The sequence below is a fragment of the Bos taurus genome, chromosome 23 (genome assembly GCF_002263795.3).
Source record: "Bos taurus isolate L1 Dominette 01449 registration number 42190680 breed Hereford chromosome 23, ARS-UCD2.0, whole genome shotgun sequence".
In the NCBI taxonomy this organism is placed as follows: domain Eukaryota; kingdom Metazoa; phylum Chordata; class Mammalia; order Artiodactyla; family Bovidae; genus Bos; species Bos taurus.
Genome location: NC_037350.1, coordinates 41,174,597 through 41,186,668, shown reverse-complemented (window position 1 = coordinate 41,186,668; position 12,072 = coordinate 41,174,597). Strand labels below are relative to the sequence as shown.

Sequence of the window (12,072 nt, the reverse complement as noted above, 5' to 3'; positions counted from 1 at the left end):
GCTTGAGTGTGGTATGAGTTGTGTGTGGTGTGAAGCATGTCAGTGTATGAGGTAGGTATGTACAGTTATTCCTTGGTATCATCAGGGGATTAATTCTAGGACACTCCCACCATGGGTACCCAAATCCGAGGATGTTCAGCTCTCTTATATAAGATGTCATAGTATTTGCATATAACCTACATACATCCTCCCATATACTTTAAATCATCTCCAGATTACTTATAATACCTAACACAATGTAAATGGTATTTAAATAGTTGTAAATACCATGCAAATAGTTGCTAGTGTACAACAAATTTAAGTTTTCCATTTTGGAACTTTCTAGAATTCTTTTTTTTCCCCAAATATTTTTGATCTGTGGCTGGTTGAATCCATGCATGTGGAACCTAGAGATATGGAGAACTACTGTATGTGTTGCAATATGTGAAGTGTGTGTGTTTATGTGTATGTCTTGAGATGTATAAAGGTGAGCAGCCTATATTACCCCAAAATATGCCATTGTGGCATAAGGATTATTTTGAGCTAAAGGCAATCAAGAACAGGAGCCACAAGAAAACCTCTCTGCCAGAAAGCAGCGCATAAAATTCCCTTCATGAAGGTGGCTCCCCGCCCCTCTCCCAGCCCAGGAAGGCGAGAGTGAATCTTATCGTGAAGCAGCACTGAGATGAGTCTAATAAACAGAACCTTGCTGACTAACCCTCATCTGCCATTAGTTTTCCCTTTTTATTTACCTTCCCACAGTTTACTGCCCCTAAAGTCTAAACCCCTCTCTCTTTGTCTTGTCACTTCTACACAAATTTATTGCTCTTTGTTAAAGTGATATATAAAGCCCTTGGGTCTCACTGCTTCACTATTTTTCTAGGAAGGCCTCTGTATACATATGTAATAAACCATTTTTCTTGCTAACTTGTCTTTTGTCAGTTTAATTCATAGATGTCAGCCCCAGAACCTATGAGTATATAGAAAACAATTTTCCTTTCCTACATTTATGTGGGGTGGCTGTATGAGGGGGTGTGAGTGTGTGTGTGTGTGTATACAGTAAGTGAGGTATATATGTATATGTTTATATGTGTGTTTTAAGGTCTGTATGTGGGGTGTGTTTATTAAGTATACCTGGATGTGTGTTTGTGGTTTGTGTGCAGTTATGAAGTGTGTGTAGTATCAGATGTGTGTGTGTGATGAGGGATATGTGTGTAGTGTATGAGGTCTGTGTATCTCTGAGGTGTAAAGGTGTAAATGAGTTGTGTGTTTATGTGTGGTGTGAGGTGTATGTGTGCGGGGGAGTATGTATCTGTGCTGTGTGAGAAGTGTGTGTTTACATGTGCATGTGGTGTGTGTGTGTGCATGCGCACATGTATGTGAGGGCGTGTGCACAGCAGTGGGAGACGTCTCCCAGCAGACTTGTCTGTGGAGTTAGGGAGTGAGGAGAAGCAGGGGTGGAGGTCACCAGCAGAGCTGAACCACAGGGAAGCAAACTGTGCTGTGATGCCAGCTTTCATGTGAGACACACATTCATGGTGGAGAGGGTTACTTTTCATCTCTGACAGCGAGAGCCCTGAGCACCTGCAGGGAAGAAGTCTGTAATGTGAGCTCTAGAAGAGGAATAAAGAGCTGAGTGAGAGAGGGTAAGACAGTGCGAGGTGTCTGGCCTTTGGAAGAGCATGCTGGGCTGCCCTTCAGCAGACAGGGACCCTCAGAAAGACAGAGAGCCTCAGGGCCCCCAGGAGGAGGCAGCAGGCAGGTGATGGAAGTTCTGACTTCAGATCCTGCTCCCTCCACCCACTGACTGTGAGATTTGGGGCAAGCAGTCTCGCATTGCTGAGCCTCACTTCTCTCTGCTGAAGATGAAGGCAGGCCTTGCAGGATGCGGGGAGAAAGACATGAGTGAGAATGCACACGTCTGTTGCCCTGTGGGCTCTCAGTATAGTCAGCTTTCTCAGGCACTTCAACCAGAGCCTTGTGTGTTGACCTCTCTGAGAGAATCAAATAGAAGTAGAATGAGACAGAGGAAACTGGGCCCCAGGAAACGAAGATAAGAGGTGAATTAATTGTTACTTAAACGAGGGCCCAAGTATCTTGGTTTGAATGCTTTCCATTTGCATGTAGAAGAGATCATTTCCAAGAGAGAAATCATCGCAGCCCTGGAGGCACCGTAGTGGTCTCCAGTGAGCGGTGGTGGAGGTGGGCACAAGGAGGAGGCTGCATCCAGAGGGTCGTGTTCCCTTGGGAGTGTAATGACTACACGGGCTCCCGTTAGATCCCCTTGGAGCCCAGCTCAGTCACGTATTAACCTTGGGCAAGCTCCTGAAACTCATGTCTCCTTTTTCTCATTTCTAAAAGAGAAACACTTGCGCACATCTCAAGTCAATGCACGCAAGGCGCCTAGAACAGTGCCTGGCACGTTGTAAGTCCTGTGTAAGTGGGAGCTCTTGCTATCAGTTTCCATCCTGATGGTCTTGTATTTTAGTTCTTCCTCAGCTTCTTGGTTGTTCATGCCATGCTTCCTTCCTTCTCCCTTGCAAATAAAACGCACACTCAGTTCAGTTCAGTTGCTCAGTCTTGTCTGACTCTTTGCGACCCCATAAATTGCAGCACGCCAGGCCTCCCTGTCCATCACCAACTCCCGGAGTTCACCCAAACTCCTGTCCATCGAGTCGGTGATGCCATGCAGCCATCTCATCCTCTGTCGTCCCCTTCTCCTCCTGCCCCCAATCCCTCCCAGCATCAGAGTCTTTTCCAATGAGTCAACTCTTCACATGAGGTGGCCAAAGTATTGGAGTTTCAGCTTCAGCATCAGTCCTTCCAAAGAACACCCAGGACTGATCTCCTTTAGGATGGACTGGTTGGATCTCCTTGCAGTCCAAGGGACTCTCAAGAGTCTTCTCCAACATCACAGTTCAAAAGCATCAATTCTTCAGCACTCAGCTTTCTTTGCAGTCCAACTCTCACATCCATACTTGACCACAGGAATGGTCTTGACTGGAAAGGTCAAGATGAAAGGTCTAGATGGAAAGGTCCATCTAGTCAAGGCTAGATGGATCTTTGTTGGCAAAGTAATGTCTCTGCTTTTGAATATGAAATGCACACTGCAGTGCCTTGTTTTGCTGACTGATAACAATGTTTAAGTATTATACCTTTGGGGTAAGTTTTCATATTAACTGGGAATAATGTCTTGAGCTTAAGGGTATAGCTGCCAACTGTGTATATGGAAAGAACTTTGGAAAAATAGTTGGGCTTTTCCTAGTTTCCAGGAATTTCCTCTTTGAAAGCATATATATTAATTATGGGCTTCCCTGGTGGCTGTATATTAATTACATATATAATAATTCCCTGTATATTGATTATACATCCTATGGTGAATAAAGTCCTAGGAATTGATCATTTATAGTTAAAAGATATTTCAGAATTATCTTAGAAGGACTAAACCTTGAAGTTTCTTATGTCAGATGCACATACATCAAAATTGATAACTTCTGTACATGAAAGACACAGTCAACAGAGCGAAAAGCAACCTTTAAAATGGGAGTAAATGTAAATTATATTTCAATAAGGGGCTAATATCCAGGATATAAAAAGAACTATATTTCAACAGCAACAACAAAACACCGGACTTAAAAAACGGCCAAGGACTTGACTGACATTTCTTCAAAAAAGATTATACAAATGGCTAACAAATTCCTGAAAAGAAGCTCAGTATCTTTGATCATAAAGGAGATTCATATCAAAGCCAAAATGAGATACCACCTCATATCCATTAGGATGGCCACAAATCACGAGAAACAGCCGGTGTTGGTGAGGATGTGGAGAAACTGGCACCCTTGTGCTCTGTTAGTGGGGCTGTAAAACGATGCAGCCCCTGCGGAAAACAGTATGGCATTTTCTCAAAATTTTAAGTGTAGAACTGCCATGTAATTCAGCAATTCTACTTTTGGGTATATACCCAAAAGAACTGAAAACGTAGTGTCAATCAGATATTTGTACACACATATTTATAGCAGCATTTTATAGAAAAGGCTATTTTATAGATTGCTAGTGACTACCAAAGTGCAATTTAAAAAATAATTATAATTGAGAGGGAAATGTACTTATTTTGAATTTGGATTATAAAATACACTATTTAGGGCGAAGGTAGGGAATCATTTTCTTGAGAGCTACAGACCTATAGGGGAAAATTAAAATAGATAAAGACCATGCAGAAATAAAAACAACCTAATTCTCTTAGGTAGAGGGATTTTTTTAAAAAGGAGAGTTAGTAAATGTTGTATCTTATTTTTAAGTGAAGGAACAAGATTTCACACAAAGTGTGATGACATATGATTATACATTTTTCTAGCTCCCCATTGTGACTAAAGGTGGATACAGAAAGAGAAATTAGGAAGGCAAGCAGGGAAGCACTACTGAAGGAGATGGCATGGAAGCAGCGGGTTCTGAGGGGCTGGCTGAGCTGTTTTTCACGTCTCCTACCAACATTCAGAGTTTTACGAGGATCCTAGCCGGTACCCCAGCCCCAGATGACAAAGACCACAAAGACTCCCAAGTTTCAGCTGGGACGCCTTCTCTTCCTTGGCCTCCTTTCAGGCCCTTTGTGCACACAGAGCAGTTACCTTATAAAACCTCAAAACAGACCATTTCTCTCGCCTGCCCCACCACCTGTTTCAGGAGCTAGCAGCCAGGGCAGTGGTCTCCAATGTTTTTGGCAGCAGGGACTGGTTTCCTGGAAGACAACTTTTCCACAGACTGAGGGGGGTGATGGTTTTGGGGTGATTCAAGCACATTACACCTACTGTGCACTTTATTTCTATTATTATTACATCAGCTCTACCTCAGATCATCAGGCGTTAAATCCTGGAGGTTGGGGACCTCTGAGCCAGGGTACTGGTTAGGCTGTTGGTTATGTGAAGGGCAATAACCTATTGTTTCCTGGCTTCAGAAAGAGAATCAGCGACTTCATCTGTGAAAAGGGATCTGGTTTCACAGCACGGACTGTAATTACTTCCATAGGTCCTGCCGAGGTGCAATTTGGTGACTTCCCAAATGGGCTTTTCTGGGGAGGATGGTGCCTGTCAGTCCCATGGCCTCCCTGGAGCACTGTCCCAGAGCAGGCTGGGTTGTTGTTCCTGTGACATTATAATTGTCTCGCTACAATTATAATATGTATGTTTTGCTCAAGACCAACGTGTCCCAGCTCCACTGGGAAGAGCTGAATCTCGAATCAATGGGGCCTTTCAGTTCCAACAGGTGGCCCACCCCCACTCCCATCCTACCTGGTCGCAACAACTTGGGCATCACAAAGGGGCACGTGTGCGTGCCCGGTCACTCAGTCATGTCCAACTCTTTGCGACCCCTGGTGGACTGCAGCCCACCAGGCTCCTCAGTCTATAGGATTTTCCAGGCAAAATTGCTGGAGTGAGTTGCCAGGCCCTCCTCCAGGGGATCTTCCTGACCCAGAGATTGAACCCAGGTTTCCAGCATTGCAGGTGGATTCTTTACAGCTAAAGAAGAAGCCTCATAAAGAGAAGCCTCATAAAGAGGCAATAATAATGGTAAGACCTTGTGTGATGTTTGCACACTCTTTGTAATTGTCATATAAATTATACTATCATCTGATAATCTTATTTGAGAACAACAGCAACACAAGTTTGACTGGGCCAGTATCTTTCCCATTTCATAGGAAAAACTGTAAAAGGAGGCTCAAAGAGAGCCACAAAATGCCGGTAATGTTCCCAAGTCTACCCAGTGAGTTAGAGTGTAGGGGCTAGAACTGTTCTCTGGACTCTACTCCAGAGCTAATCAGAAGCACAAACCCAAGAGAACGTTGTAGCATTTCTTTTACCAACATTGAAAGAGTTACAATGTGTGTTAGAAAATAGCCCCATATCATGAAAGGACCACTTGTCCATTAGACATTAATTATAACTATTTTCCTCACTCCCATTCTGCATGAAACTGGATAGAGGGTCTTTAGTTGCTACACCAAGCGTTAGCGGTTCTGTGTTGTGTTGAACAAACACCCATGATCTGAGCAGGGTCTTTGATGCCCCCGCAAACCCAGATTCCTGAGTGACATTTCTCCCTCTCTTACTAATAGAAATAGAGATTCTTTAGTTTTTCCTGGTAACTAGGAAAAATTTGGATGGCGTATGGAGTATTTGATGGCCAACTGTGTCTCATAAATAGAGTTGCCATATTTAACAAATAAAGATACAGAATGCTCAGTTAAATTTGAATTTCAGATAAACTACAATTAATTTTTAAGTCAAGTATGTTCTAAACCTTGTATTTTATCTGGAAACTCTGCTCATAAAGAGTAAGAAAGATAGGTATTTTGAGTTGTTTGGCTATGTTTAAGAGGCTTTCCTGGTGGCTCAAACAATGAAGAATCTGCGTGCAAAGCAGGAGATCCAAGTTGGATCCCTGGGTCAGGAAGATCCCCTGGAGAAGGGAATGGCAACGTGCCCCAGTATTCTTTCCTGGAGAATTCTGTGGACAGGGGAGCCTGTGGGTTACAGTCCATGGGGTCACAAAGAGTGGGACATGACTGAGCGACTAACATGCATACATACATACACAAGAGCTATTATAGCAGCCATCTACTATTCTCCAGATTCTATTTCCAGGGAATAACTGTTATTTTTAAAATACGTATTTTTTATCATCTTAACTCTAATAAGACAGTTTTAAGTTTCAGATAATTGAACTGAAATAGAAACTCTGATCTCTTTGTGAATTTGGGTTCCAGCTTGTTAAAGATGGTCTCTTCCACTTTCAAATTAATTGAATATTGAATTAGGAGGAGTCTAGTTAATTCATCAAGAGAAATTTAATTTTGTTGTTGACTTAAAACACCTGAGTCCTTAAGCATGGTGCTGTAAATTCACCTAAGCTAAGATGAAAACTTACCAGCAGAAAAGGAAAAATGAAACAGCCTATATGTGAGATAAGATGGACGAACTATCTGCTGTTTACATAATTACATGAGGCGTATGTGATCATCTCCATGGCAACAGGTCATAGGAAGACATTCAGAGTAGGGGGAGATCAAAGGTTTGGTTTAATAGAAGGTTTGCATATGGAGATATTAAAGAATTGAACAAAATTGTAATGTTTATAACATAAAGGATGACAGCTAACACATATCCAGAGTAGTATTAGCATGGCTCTAATAGTGCTTATCAATTGAAACCTGCACTTTTCTTGAAATACAAGGTTGAGACAAGTGCAGAAGGATCCTGGCAGGAAGTGCCAGGAAGCAGGAAGTTATTGGAAGTGCCCAAAAGATCGAAGAACTGCTTTAAAGCCTGGTGTTTTATGTCAAGTTCACTTCTCAACTCTGGCTCAATTGTATCCAGCCTCACTGTACTATGATTCATATGGACAGCCATGTTTTATTGCTTTGTACCCAGCTATAACCTTCTGCAGCCTTCGAGTGTCAAATTCAAGTTCACCTCACTCCAAGTTAGGAAAGCACAGTGGATATTTATTGAGCACAATGGAATCCACTTCTCAGAAGTGAATCGGTGAAGCTGTGTAGCCAGTGCAGACAGAAAGTTATGACTGGCCATCTGCACAGACACAGTGATTCACTGATTCCAGTCAACAAATATTCAGTGAGGGTCCTCTAGGTATCAGGCACTATTCTAGGCACTGGGACTTGTTGATTAAAACAAAACAGATTTCAAGCTTCCCACCCTATGAGAAGATTATAGTCTAGTAATCTAGACTATTGGGCTTCCCACGTGGCACAGAGGTAAATGAATCTGCCTGCAATGTAGGAGACACGGGTTCAACCCCTGGGTCAGTAAGATCCCCTGGAGGAGGGCACACAACCCACTCCAGTATTCTTGCCTGGGGAATCCCACACACAGAGGAGCCTGGCGGGCTACAGTCCATAGGGTCGCAAAAGAGTTGGACATGACTTAGTGATTAAATAACAACAATAAAAGGAAGATTAACAATCAACAAACAAAAGAAACATTCATTGAGTCCTTGTGTGCCAGGCACTATTGTAGACAATGGGACATAGTAATAAACAAAATAGACAACGATCCTTGTTTCATGGAACTTGCATTATAGTGGGAGGAGCCAGACAATAAACAAATTAGTGAATTATATATTAGGAGATGATATACACTAATGGAAATTATAGAGCAGGATAAGGGGAAAAGAGAAATTTGGGGAAGTTTGGGTGACCAGATGTTCAAGCTGGATTTAGAAAAGGCAGAGGAATCAGAGATCAAATTGCCAATATCTGTTGGATCATAGAAAAGGCAAGAGAATTCCAGAAAAACATTTACTTCTGTTTCATTGACTACGCTAAAGCCTTTGACTGTGTGGATCACTACAAACTGGAAAATTCTTAAAGAGATGCAAATACCAGACCACTTTACCTGCCTCCTGAGAAATCTGTATGCCAGTCAGGAAGCAACAGTTAGAACTGGGCATGGAACAGTTTTGGATTGGTTCCAAATTGGGAAAGGAGTGTGTCAAGGATGTATATTGTCACCCTGCTTATTTAACTCATATGAAGAGTATATCATGCAAAATGCCAGACTAGATGAAGCACAAACTGGAATCAAGATTGCAGGCAGAAATATCAATAACCTCAGATATGCAGATGACACCACCTTATGGCAGAAAGCGAAGAGGAACTAAAGAGCTTCTTGATGAAAGTGAAAAAGGAGAGTGAAAGAGCTGGCTTAAAACTCAGCATTCAAGAAACAAAGATCATGGCATCAAGTCCCATCACTTTATTGCAAGTAGATAAAGAAGAGAGTGAAAAAGCTGGCTTAAAACTCAACATTCAGAAAACTAAGATAATGGCATCTGGTCCCAACACTTCATGGCAAATAGATGGGGAAACAATGGAAACAGTGACAGACTTTATTTGCTTGGGCTCCAAAAACACTGTAGATGGTGACTACAGCCATGAAATTAAAAGATGCTTGCTCCTTGGAAGAAAAGCTATGACCAACCCAGACAGCATATTAAAAAACAGAGACATTACTTTGCCAACAAAGCTCTGTGTAGTCAAAGGTATGGTCTTTCCAGTAGTCATGTGTGCATGTGAGAGTTGGACCAGAAAGAAGGCTGAGCACCACAGAATTGATGCTTTTGAACTGTGGTGTTGGAGAAGACTCTTGAGAGTCGCTTGGACAGCAAGGATATCCAACCAGTCAATCCTAAAGGAAATCAGTTCTGAATATTTATTGGAAGGAGTGATGCTGAAGCTGAAGCTCCAATACTTTGGCCACCTGAGGTGAAGAACTGGCTCATTGGAAAAGACCCTGATGCTGGGAAAGATTGAGGGTGGGAGGAGAAGGGGATGACAAAGGATGAGATGGTTGGATGGTATCACCGACTCGATGGACATGAGTTTGAGCAAGATTTGGGAGTTCGTGATGGACAGGGAAGCCTGGCATTCTGCCATCCACAGGATGGCAAAAAGTCGGACATGACTGAGCAACTGAACAGAACTGAACCAGGTGATGAGGAGCACAATTTTAGGTGGAGTAGCCAGGGATGGCCTCACTAACAAAGGAGCTTTTGAGTAAAGACCTTAGAGACCTTAGGGAGGTAGGGAGGGAGCCACGAGGCTATCTGGCACACACTCAAGCATCCTTTTATTGGGGCGGGCCTGTAATCCACAGTAAGCTGAGCACAGTGTCCCTCTGGGGCTGTTCAACCAGAGCTGACCAAAACTTGCCATTTTTGCTGTACTTCCAAAGCTATAGAGAGGGAAGCCTGGAGCTGCTAAAAGCCCTCGAGTTCATGAGGAAATAATGATGGAGTACAGAGAAAGTGAGACAAGAAATGGAGAAGGTAATCCCACAGGGCTGGAGACTCTTGCTCATATGAGCCCTGAGGCCAACCCCTTCCTGTCCCTTCAACAGCTAGAATTTGTGAGCCAATGCTTTCCTTCTTTGGCTTAGGCTAACTCCAGTCTGGTTTCTGTGGCTATGGGCAGACAGTGTGACCACAGGGAAGGGAGCCAAGTGGCCATCCTGGAGCGGAGTGCCAGGGTGACATCAGCATTTGCTGGAGGCAAATCACCTGAGAGCAGCGACTCTTGACGGCAGGTGCCTCGTGCAGGAAAGCTGAGCTATCACAAGCGCTTCTCAGAGTAACGCAGCCCAGATGGTTACTCTTTAGGGCTTGTACATTTTCAGGAAAATTTTTAAAAAGTAAGTTGGGCTGCCAACTTTTTTTTTTGGTCAAATGAAGGCACGAGAGAATAAATAAATAAGCCCGCTACCAATCACTTTCACCATCAGTTCATATAGGATGGGGACATCTTCAAACCCCAAAGGGGGAGCACAGAGTCTAGAATAAAGGATGCATTGTGAATGCTATGAAAGACCTGCTTTATTTCCCTTGTTTCATGAGAGACTGGAGAAAGCTCTTTAGAGACAAGCCCCAGTGATTGGGAACTACTGCCCTAGAGCACTAGGGAGTTAAAATTTCAAGGAAGAAACCAAGACAAAAGGGCCAGGTTACTCTTTCCCCATGAGGTGATTTATTAGACACTAAATCCCATGAGTGAAAAGGTTTTGCTGCTGATCTTGTCTTGGGGGAAGGTAGACTGTTGACCTATCTTTGGAGAGACAGAGAGAACACAGGGTTTTGCTATCTTGGGATACTTGTTCCCCATGGCTGGCCTTTTAGGAGTTTGTTCAGCCTCCTTGAGGAGATAGCCCAAACCTGCTGAACTTCTCACAAGCTTTTACACTGGTCTCCAGGCCTTGGATAATTTCTAATAGCTATGCTGTGTTACTTCTTCAGAATTTTCCTTTTCCTTTTACAGCTGTTTTTCTGAGCACCACCTTGTGCTAGCCCAGATGTTGGCAAACCTTTTCTGTAAAGGATCACATAGTAAATGTTTTAGGCTTTGTGGGTCACAGGGTCTTTATCGCAACTACTCAGCTCTGTTGGTATTGTGCAAAAGCAGCCATAGAGGATATGTAAACAAAGGGACAGGCTATGTTTCAATAAAACTTTATTTAAAAAAAAAAAAACAGATGGAGGGCCAGATTTTGCCTTGAACCCCAACTCTGCTTATTAATTGTATGGAGTTGGACAAATTGCTTAACCTCCTTGTGCCTCAATTTGATCATCTATAAAATGGAAATGAAATAATATTTTCCTTAGATGTTGTTACAAAAATTAAATGAGGCAATGTATATAGACCTGCTATTTGTTGGGTACTGGGTAGTGGTGACTCTTACTGGTATTATTATCATCTCTCTGTTAGAAACTGACTAATAAGTCAGGCATGTGCACTCTAAAGCTCATGGGAAAATGTCTCTCTAATACTCTTAATGATTTGAGTTTGCTTCTGAAGTCTATCATTATTTTCAACTGTTTTGGTTTCTATGACTAGAGAGAAGTTTGAGGCCATAATCTCTGTCCCCAAACATTATAATAATCCATTTGGACAGAAAATAGATGATACTTTACTTGACAAAGGGCTGGACTCGGAGTCAGGAAACCTGTTGTAATCTCAGCTCTACCATTAACAAATTATGTAATATTGAGCAAGTTGTTACTGGATTTGTTTCAGCTTTCTCAGCTATCATAGAAGTAGCTGGATTAGATATTCTCTAGAGAATTTTCCAGCAGCAACAATTATTCATAGATCCAAACAATAGGTTTATCTGGGTGGACAAAAGTGAACAAAAGAGACAAAGCCCTGACTCCATGGAGGTTACATTTCAGTGTAACAGACAGCAGGTAAATACAATGTGTAAGGAAATATCCAGTATGCAAATGGTGATAAAGGCAGAGGAGAAAACACAGCTGGAATGGGGGAAAGTCTAGTACAGGTTGGGAAGTGACTATTATATTGAATAGTGAAGACCTCACAGAGAAGAGGACACTTTATCAAGTCCATAAGAGACTGAAAGGAATCCAGCTATGTATTCATGGTCCAGGCAGATTCCAGCCCTGTTTTCTAGCCCTGTTGCAGGTAAAGAACAGGAAGATGTTGTGTGAGGAGCACCCCTGGCAGGGGTTAAAGAAGAGAGAGAAGGTTAGTGTCACTGGAGCACAGTGAAGGAAGGGGAGAGGAGGAGAGGA

The 12,072-nt window shown here is 42.6% G+C and overlaps 1 long non-coding RNA gene across 1 annotated transcript in view; it reads right to left on the bottom strand.

Moving 5' to 3' along the window:
• Window positions 1-12,072, bottom strand: part of LOC132343647 (uncharacterized) — a 241,506-nt gene that overhangs the window by 118,759 nt on the left and 110,675 nt on the right. The gene's annotated exons all lie outside the window — the stretch shown is intronic.